The sequence below is a fragment of the Alexandromys fortis genome, unplaced genomic scaffold (genome assembly GCF_014885135.2).
Source record: "Alexandromys fortis isolate MF-2015 unplaced genomic scaffold, M_Fortis_MF-2015_v1.1 scaffold_40, whole genome shotgun sequence".
Lineage (NCBI taxonomy): Eukaryota > Metazoa > Chordata > Mammalia > Rodentia > Cricetidae > Alexandromys > Alexandromys fortis.
Window position 1 is genome coordinate 2,372,089 of NW_026067966.1, and position 8,999 is coordinate 2,381,087.

Here is an 8,999-nt window from a genome sequence, read left to right on the forward strand (position 1 = left end):
CCCGTTTACTGTGTTCTTTGCTGATGTCACACTAATCTGGGAAATCAAAGACTGCAGCAAAAGTAGGTGGAGAGATTACTTGGCAGCAGCTAAGGGATAATCGGCCACACCCCCACCTATCTATGGAGTGCAACGGGTGATGCGTCCCTGGCTGGACGCTAAGAGCCTGCTGGCCTTTGTCCCTGGCCTTTTGCTCAGAGATAGGTGGCCAGACTGAAAGACCTCCTGAGACCCTGTTCTACAAGGCTCTCTTTGACATTGCTTGCATATATTTCTCTTTCTAATAGTTTGTATGTATTAGAACATTCCCTATAAATCGTATAGCGTATGGTTAAAACAAATCACGTAAACGCCGTAAGTCTTTGAGGACAGACACTGGGATTTTCGTGAGGAGAGACCTTACTCTGAGTTGTCAGTCACCTCCACCTGTATGGTCCCATCTGCACCTACTCTCAGTGGGAGCCTATGTGAGCTGGCCATTGTCGTTCTATAGCTGTCTTCCACTCTCCTCATCAGAGTCCCTGGTGTTTTCTTAGGGACACCAGTCAGTTCTTCATCACAAATCTCCAAAAACTGAGGTGCTCTTTAAAATCACTTCTCTCCCCTGACTAGTTTCCAAGTCGCACTGGCTCTCCCTCAATACACCAGGAGACTGCTTCTCTGATGTCCTGAGTCCGGCTGAAGGATGGCCCTTCAGAGACAGTTTGGCTGTAGATAGTGCTCAGTTGGTAGACTATTTGCCTAGCAAGCATGGTGGTGCATACCTATAATCTCAACACTCAGAAGGAGAAGGAGGATCAGAAGTTCAAAACTATCCTGAGCCACAAAACAAGTTTGAGACCATCAGGCCTATATAAGACTAATGGTGGTGGGGTGGGCTTAATCTCATTGCATGGCCCATTTCTCTGTTCAAATATTGCAGTGATTCCCAACTATTAATTCGCTTGTAATATCTGCATATTGTTTCTATACTCCTAAAGTATTATAAATCTCAAAATATACTATTTTTCTTTAAACGCATAATAAACGTTAATGCTTGTAAGGAAAGAAAAAAATGTTCCTTCATTTTTACCTATATTCTTACCATTTTTACATTCTCGTTCCTTTCCATAGAACCAAAATTTCAGCTGAGCCTGGCAGCATAGCCTCGGCCACATAGTGAGATCCTATCTCAAAAACTATTAGAATATCTTCCTTTAGCATTTAAAAATTGCTATTTGTTAAATTAACTTCTGAAATAACTATTAACCTAACACTGAGTCTGGCATGGCAGTGGGAGTGGTGGTTGGTGGCCATTTGTAAATTTATTTCTGTAGATAAATAAAACTAAAGATGTGTATGCTAGTGTGTATGTGTGTGCGTGCATGCGCGTGTATGTGTGTGTTTTAACATAAGCTAAGAACAAGCAGAACAAATTTAGCTCTCACACCAGAAAGCAACTAATTCTAACTGACCTTGCTCACATCTATTGTTCCATTTGCTGCAGGCCAAACGCATTCTTCATTCTCACACCATGAGGCTTCTGCTACGAATCTTTGGCAAGGAAGAAATGATGTTTTTGAAAACTTGTCTAGCGTCATGTCTGCCTTTGACTGTATTGCTACAAGTATCTTGATAGAAAAGGTAGCGCCCATTCACTATGATTGAATGAGCCAAGACACATAATTTACCAGGTGGGTTAAGTCAAAGTACAGTCTCATCCAGTTTGATTGTGGATTAGACTTATGCTGCAGAGACCTTGACATATTCTTTGATAAAATGTTGGGGAAAGAAAAGCCAAAATTAAAATGTTGATTTGTTTGTGGAAAATATCTTCCATGCTTAAAAATCTGTCGTAAACACACGCTCTCACCACACACACACATATTGTGAGAGAGGATGTGGGGAGGTGTAGGTGTCTGCACGTGCGTGGTCACATGTATGTGTCTGGGTGCCCATGCACACGTGTGCATGCTGTATGGAGGGCAGTGATCAAGCTCAGGTGCTATCCTCAGGAGCCATCCGAGAGAGCTAGACTGACCGACCAGCGCCACATGGATCTTACTGTTGCTGCCTCTCTGGTGCACAGATGCCCAGTGTGTTACCACCACTGGTCACGTGGGTGCTGGCTGTGTGGAATCACTTCACCATGGGCTGCCTTTCCAGCCCTGAAAATGTTCAAATGAAGAGTTAAACTTTTTAGGTGAAAATGTCAACCTTTTGGAGGATGTTTTACTGAGATGGGATTGGAAAGAGAACTGTTCATGTCTTCCGTTATTTCCTGATGAAGTCGGGCTCCTCCTGAACTTCATGTGCATTTCACCTCTCATTAAGTTTGTCTTCCTTGAACTGTCTTTGGTTTGTGCAGTATTTATATTTTTTAATTTTTTACTTTTCTTTTATTGAAAATAAGGTTTTTCCTTCACATAATATATCCTAATTATTGTTTTTTTTTCTCTCTACTCCTCCCAGATCCCCTCTCATCCAAATCCATCTGTTTTCTGTCTTTCCTTAGGAAAAAAACAGATTTCTAAGGCATAATAATAAAATAATATAAGATATAATAAGATAAAACAAAAATTCACACATTAGAATATGACAAAAGAAAGAAACAGAAGGAAAAGTCCAAGAAAAGGTGTAAGGAGCAGATATAAACCCAGAAGCTCACGTGCTCACTGCCAGTGATCCCTAACAATACTGAGTGGTAAGCCATTATACACACTCACAGGACCTGCAGAACAAAAAGAAAAGGAAGAAATTGAAAATGTATAAATAAAATTAAATTAAAATCAAATAAAAAAGAAGTCCTGACATTACAAAACAAGGAACCTCCAAAGACACCACCGAGTTTGCCTTCTGTCAGTCAGGGACCCTAAATTTAAGAGTACTTTGTTTCCCAGGAAGACTTCCTAGGAAAAAAAACTAATTTTTCATTTTCAAGTGGTTATCGATTGCAGATTGCTTCTGAGTTAGGAATGGGGACGTGTCTACTTCTTATTTCAGCTCCCTCCCTCCCTCCCTGAAACATGACTGGGGAGGTAATAAGGTGGTCTAGGGTGCTCAAGAGCTTGCTGTGTCAGCCTTAGTTTAATCCCCAGAACCCACGTCAAAGTAAAGCCATATGTGGTGCTGTCAGCATCAGTGGTCCTATGACAGGGTAAAATGTGGATGCAGGAGAATCACCCAGAAATCCACAGGCTAATTACCATGGAGCACATGATCAGGAAGAAACAAGAGAAAACCCCAGCCTCTCCAACAAAATGCCATAGAGAATTCTCTCCCCAAAATTATCTTCTGATGGTTACATGAGCTCATGTACACATCCCTGATCTGGGAAGTCCTTCTATATATGTGTTGTTTTTATTGGTTAATGAATAAAGAAAATGATTTGAGTCTATAGCAGGGCAGAACAGAGCTAGGTGGAAGGGGGGGACTAAACTGAATGCTGGGAGAAAGAAGGCAGGGTCAGAGAGACACCATGGAGCTGCCAGAAAAGAAAGACACAAGTTTCCAGCAGAACCTTGCTGGTAGGCCACAAGCCTCATGGTAAAATATAAAATAATGGATATGGGTTAACCAAAGATATAAGAGCTAGCTAGTAATATGCTTAAGCTATTGGCCAAGCAGTGTTTTAATCAATATAGTTTCTGAGTGATTATTTTGGGAGTCTGGGCAGGTGGAAAATGAACAAGTGGCCTCCTAATACACACTCCAATGCCCCCCACCCAACTACTCTCTCTCTCACACACACACACACCACACACATACACACACCACATACACAAACACACGATATACAAACATACCCCTACATCATATACACACATACCACACACACATACACACCAAACACACACAGACACACACACCACATACACACACATACCACATGTGCACACAGACATACTGACACACACCAGAAATACACACATTTAGACCACACATACCCATACACACACAGACAGACACACACAGACACGCATAGACATACAAAGATACATAGACACACAGATACACACAGAGACACACACATCACACACACACACACACACACACACACACACAGATTTTAGACAGTGTGGTATCACCCTGTAGTCACACAAGAGTTTTCATTGTTTTCCAGAATTTTTTCTCTCTGTTTCGGACTAAGTCTTTTTTTGGTTTATCTTAGAGTTCATGTCCACTATACTATTAATTAAAATGATCTTTTATGTATAAAATACTGTGTTTCTTTCTGTTCCAGGGTTTCCATTTTGACACCTTTATGGTTTCTACATCTTTCTGAAAACTCCCTTCTCATCTGATCACTAATTTTTATACAATCTCCTCAGCGGATGTCTTACATTTTAAATCATGTCATCTAGTGACAATGTCTGCATATCAGACCTGGATTTGCTTTTTTTGCCTAATTTTCTTTTGGGTATAAGCCACATTTGTTGTTGTTGTTGTTGTTGATTTAAATAGTTATTAAGTATTTCTCCATATATTGAAGTTGGTGATCAAAATATGAATTTTATCCTATTCCTCTACAATGCGTTAAGTTTTGTCACAGTGAGAACTTAAATGAATCCTGAATCATTTTATTTCCCTTCAATCCTAGGACAAAATCCTTAATATTTGTATAAATATTTTATTCTTAAAGCAAGGTTCTGGCATTAGTCCAACACTTAAAACTCTATTAAGCTCCTCTAACGTAAAATTCTGTCACAGGTATAAAATGCAGTCTTCGATCCACCCAATACTCTGGGCATCTGGATTTCTCCAACAGAGTTGCCTGAGTCCCACCTCTCATGAGCAGAAGCTCGACAGTCAGACAAGGCTCAAGCAGTTTGTATGCCCCCAACAAGAGAGCCCTTCCGGGCTCTCACCTCTCTGGGACTCTATCAATTTTAACCTTGATAACCACATCAACCTCTACACTGAGACTTGTGAAATAAGAGCATAGAACAACGTATAGCTCATTGGGGCTGAAGATTGTCCTAGTGGGAAAACTAAGGGTGGAGTTTACATTTTGGGGTTCTTTCTCAAGGATCAAATCTCCCCTTGTTTGGTTTGCCTTTGATTTCTCTCTCTCTCTCTCTCTCTCTCTCTCTCTCTCTCTCTCTCTCTCTCTCATACTTTCAAACAGTTGTTTTTAATATTCTTTGGGAATGTTAGTACAGTATAAAATGGTCTGTCACTACAGAGACTCATAACCTCTTTATAGAATACGAATGAGTTATAAAATCTTACCTCTTAGCTTTCAAGAACCTCCAGAAATATTTTTTTGTGATGGTTAATTTTATGTGTCAACTTGAATAAGCCATGGGATAACAGAGGACTGGCTGTCTCCGTGAGGATATTTCTGGAAGAGATTATCAGTTGAGTCACTGGGGTAAATATCATCATGGGCGACATGACCAGGTAACGTCCAGGCCACCGAGGCCCAAGTAGAACAAAAAGCTAAAAGGAAACCATGTTTGCTCTTTCTGTTTCACCTGGGACATCTGTCTTTTCTTGCCATGAGAAGTCGGTGTTGTGGATTCTGAGGCTTCGGGACAAGGATTTATCAAGATGACTCCTTGGGTTCTCAGGCCTTTGGATTTGGCCCAGAACCAGACCAAGAGTTACCCTGGGCTTTTAGCTTTGCACATGTTGTTGGCCTTTTCCACCGATTCCTTACAATAAATCTCTAAGATCCTCCTGAATATCCCATTGACTCCATTCCTCTGGGTAACCTCAACTAGTTCAGTCTCTAACCTACCCTTTTAACTTTGTCTTCTACTTCATTCCATTTTTTTAAATAGAAAATGTCTATGATTTTTTTTGTATTTATATGCACATGTACATGCCTTATTGTCTGTGCTTGCACCATTTGTACACAGGTGTCTGAGGAAGCCAAAAGATGCTGGCATATCTCCTGGGGCTGGAGTCACCCAATGTGAATTTCAGCAACGGAACCTGGATTTTCTACAAGAGTAGCAAGCCCTCTTAAGCACCGAGCCATCTTTCCAGTTCTCTATATTTCTTTTATACATACCCACTTCCTGTCAGTTTGTCGTACCTGGTGTTCCTTCAAACTTTGTATCTGTACCTTTAATTTTATTTCTTATTTCTTCTTTCTTGAAATGCCCAGAGTCTGTTATCACATTTTATGAGCTTCCCTATTTTATTATTGTTGGCCTGTGTGTGCGTGTGCATTGAGTGTGGTATGTATATGAGGGCATGTTTTTTTAATTAATTTATTTATTTATTAAAGATTTCTGTCTCTTCCCCACCGCCGTGAGGGCATATTTATGCATGTGTAGAGAGACAAGAGATTGATGCTGGGTGTCCCCCCTAGTCTCTCTCTACCCTATTGAGTCTGGTCTCTCATTTGAAACCAAGCCTCAACAATTTGGCTAGTCTAGCTGCCAAACTTTCTCCAGGGATCTCCACCTCCCAGCTGGACACTGAGGACCCGAACTGCAGCCTCACGCTTGTATAGAAAGTGCTTGTACCTGCCGAATCACCTCCCTAGACCTTATGAGCTCATTTTGATATCTCTCTTCCTCTTCTTCTATTATAAACACATGATAAGCAGAGATCAAATTGTTTATTGATAATATAAAGTTGCTGAAAGATACATTAAGGATTTCTTCGCACACAGCAGAAAAAAGAATTGATTGTAAGCATACATAGGTTCCTATAAAAGAGAAGAAAATAGGATAAATTGGGCATGCTCAGTTTTTGCTTTTGAGCTCACTGTTTAGCTGTCTGTGAGAAAAGCAATGTGTTAAAGTAGACAGTAGTGTTATTGTAGGTGATGGTCCCCCAAACAGAGATATAGAAAGCACAGACTCCTCCCATGGCCCACACGCCAATTACAGAGTGGGTCCCAATACTAACCTATTGTTTCTGCACACTCCCTACTATTCTTTTTTGCATGGATGCAATTTCTCATTGTAACTAATGTGTATTTTACTTTATTGAATATTATAGCATTTATTATATCATGTAGGCATTTTTTCTAGGATCCCCTTATAGTCAAAGGCTAGTTAATGTTGTTCATACTTAATATTTCTCAGCTACCAACATGGTGACTGATAAATTGTCAGTCTTCAAGGTTTATTTACAAAATGAGAAAATAAATAAATGAAATGGCCCATTGAAAATGTGGGTGGCCTATTCTAAATAAGATCAAGTCAAGAGTGATGTAATAATTTAAAGCGGAATGAGCACAGCTCTCAAGGGAATGAAAGACTAGATTTCTGTTTAAAGAAGCTGATTGTTTCCCACCAAGGAAGGTGGTGATGACATCACCAGCTCATGTCCATTGTCTTCTCTTCACGGTGTGAGACGCTCAGCAGGTGTGCTGGGGAGCTGAACACAGGGATTCTGACAGCGCCATCCTGGAGCCTGAGCAGAACTTCTCTGGAGGTTTACACATCTTGCCTCACACAAGGTGTAAGAATGGAGAAAGTGAGCAGACTAAGAAGGGGAACTGAATTTCTCCAGAAAGTGATCTAAGGCTGTCTTGATCTTCTGCCAGACTCTGGTGTTAGAGTTTAGATGCCGGATGTTGAAGTTTGATCCTAAGGTGATACATTTGGAGGTGGGGAGGGGGGTGTTTTAGAGACTGGGGCTACTGGAAGAACCTAGAGCAAGAGAAGCACAGGGCATGCCTTCAAAGAGGCTTGTGGAACACCATACCCTTTTTCTTTTCCAAGGGCTGGAACCTCTGAAACCATGGACCAGAGCTAGAGGTGGTAGCTTCCATCTGTAATCCCAGCATTCCAGAGGCTGATACAGGAGGATCGCTGTGGAGACCAGGCTGAGCTACGGAGTTAGACCCTGTCTCAAAAGCCAAAAAGAGCCATGAGGCAAAATAGACCTTTTCTCTTTATGAGTTGGTTAGTTCAGATACTTTGTTATAGTGGTAGAATGCAGACCAGGATATCTTTGTTCAAAAAATAATTATTTCTCTTATCTTAATCCTTAGTACTATCAAAGAACACAGTAGGAAGAAAATCATTAATCAAAATGTGCTTTTGTATTTTATTGAAGCAGAATCAGTCCATGCTGTGCACCCAGAAAATATTTTCAGGAACTTTAAATATTAAATTTAATTCTTTTTGTACTTATGCCAGGGAAGTATTCTGTGGCAAATTCATATTTGTAGTTTTTTTTTTGTTTGTGTTGCAAAGTTATATACAAGGGAGCATAAAATAAGAAAATAGTATTCTCTAATCTCAGCACCTACTACAATCACTGTTAATGTTTGAGCAAATAACTGTGTCTTTTTCTTTTATGTTCCTATGAGTATGTGGTCACACACACACACACATACACAATGAAAATCAAGAAAATATAATCCATAATCACTAATGAAATTTTATTTATAATAATTTAAGAGTCATGGAAGTGAGACTGAAGACAACTCAATCAGTTGAGTGCTCGAGGACTTAAGACCATGCCCAGAACCAATGTGAAAAAGCTAGGTGTGGTGGTGCACACATGGATTCCCAGTACTGGGGTGGGGAAGATGGAGACAGGAAGATTTCTGGTGCTTCCCGGCAGGCCAAGACAACCTACTTCCTGAGTTCCAGGACAGCATCCTGAAGAACAACATCCAAAGTTGTCCTGTGGCTTTTACACACATACACACACACACACAAAGCACATGAATACATACATACATGTGGACTTAAACACATTCACACTCTCCTCACATATAATGAATGCATGCACATATGCATACAAATATATACATCAAAAATATTCACAGAAAAGTGAAGACAGTGTAGAGTTCCCATATTGCTCATACTCCAGTTCCTGTAGTGCTAATATCTTGTATTAAAACCATGCTAATGTCACACATAGTAAACAGACCTAATGGACCAATATTAATATATCATAATTGTTGGTAGAAATGTTAATGTTATTAGTGACTGACAGCTGTTTCATTTACGTTTCTTTATTTTGTACCTAATATTCCTTTTCTGTCCCAGGATCCCTTTAATAGCATCTCTAAGTTTTTTTGTACAATAAAAACTTTTTTA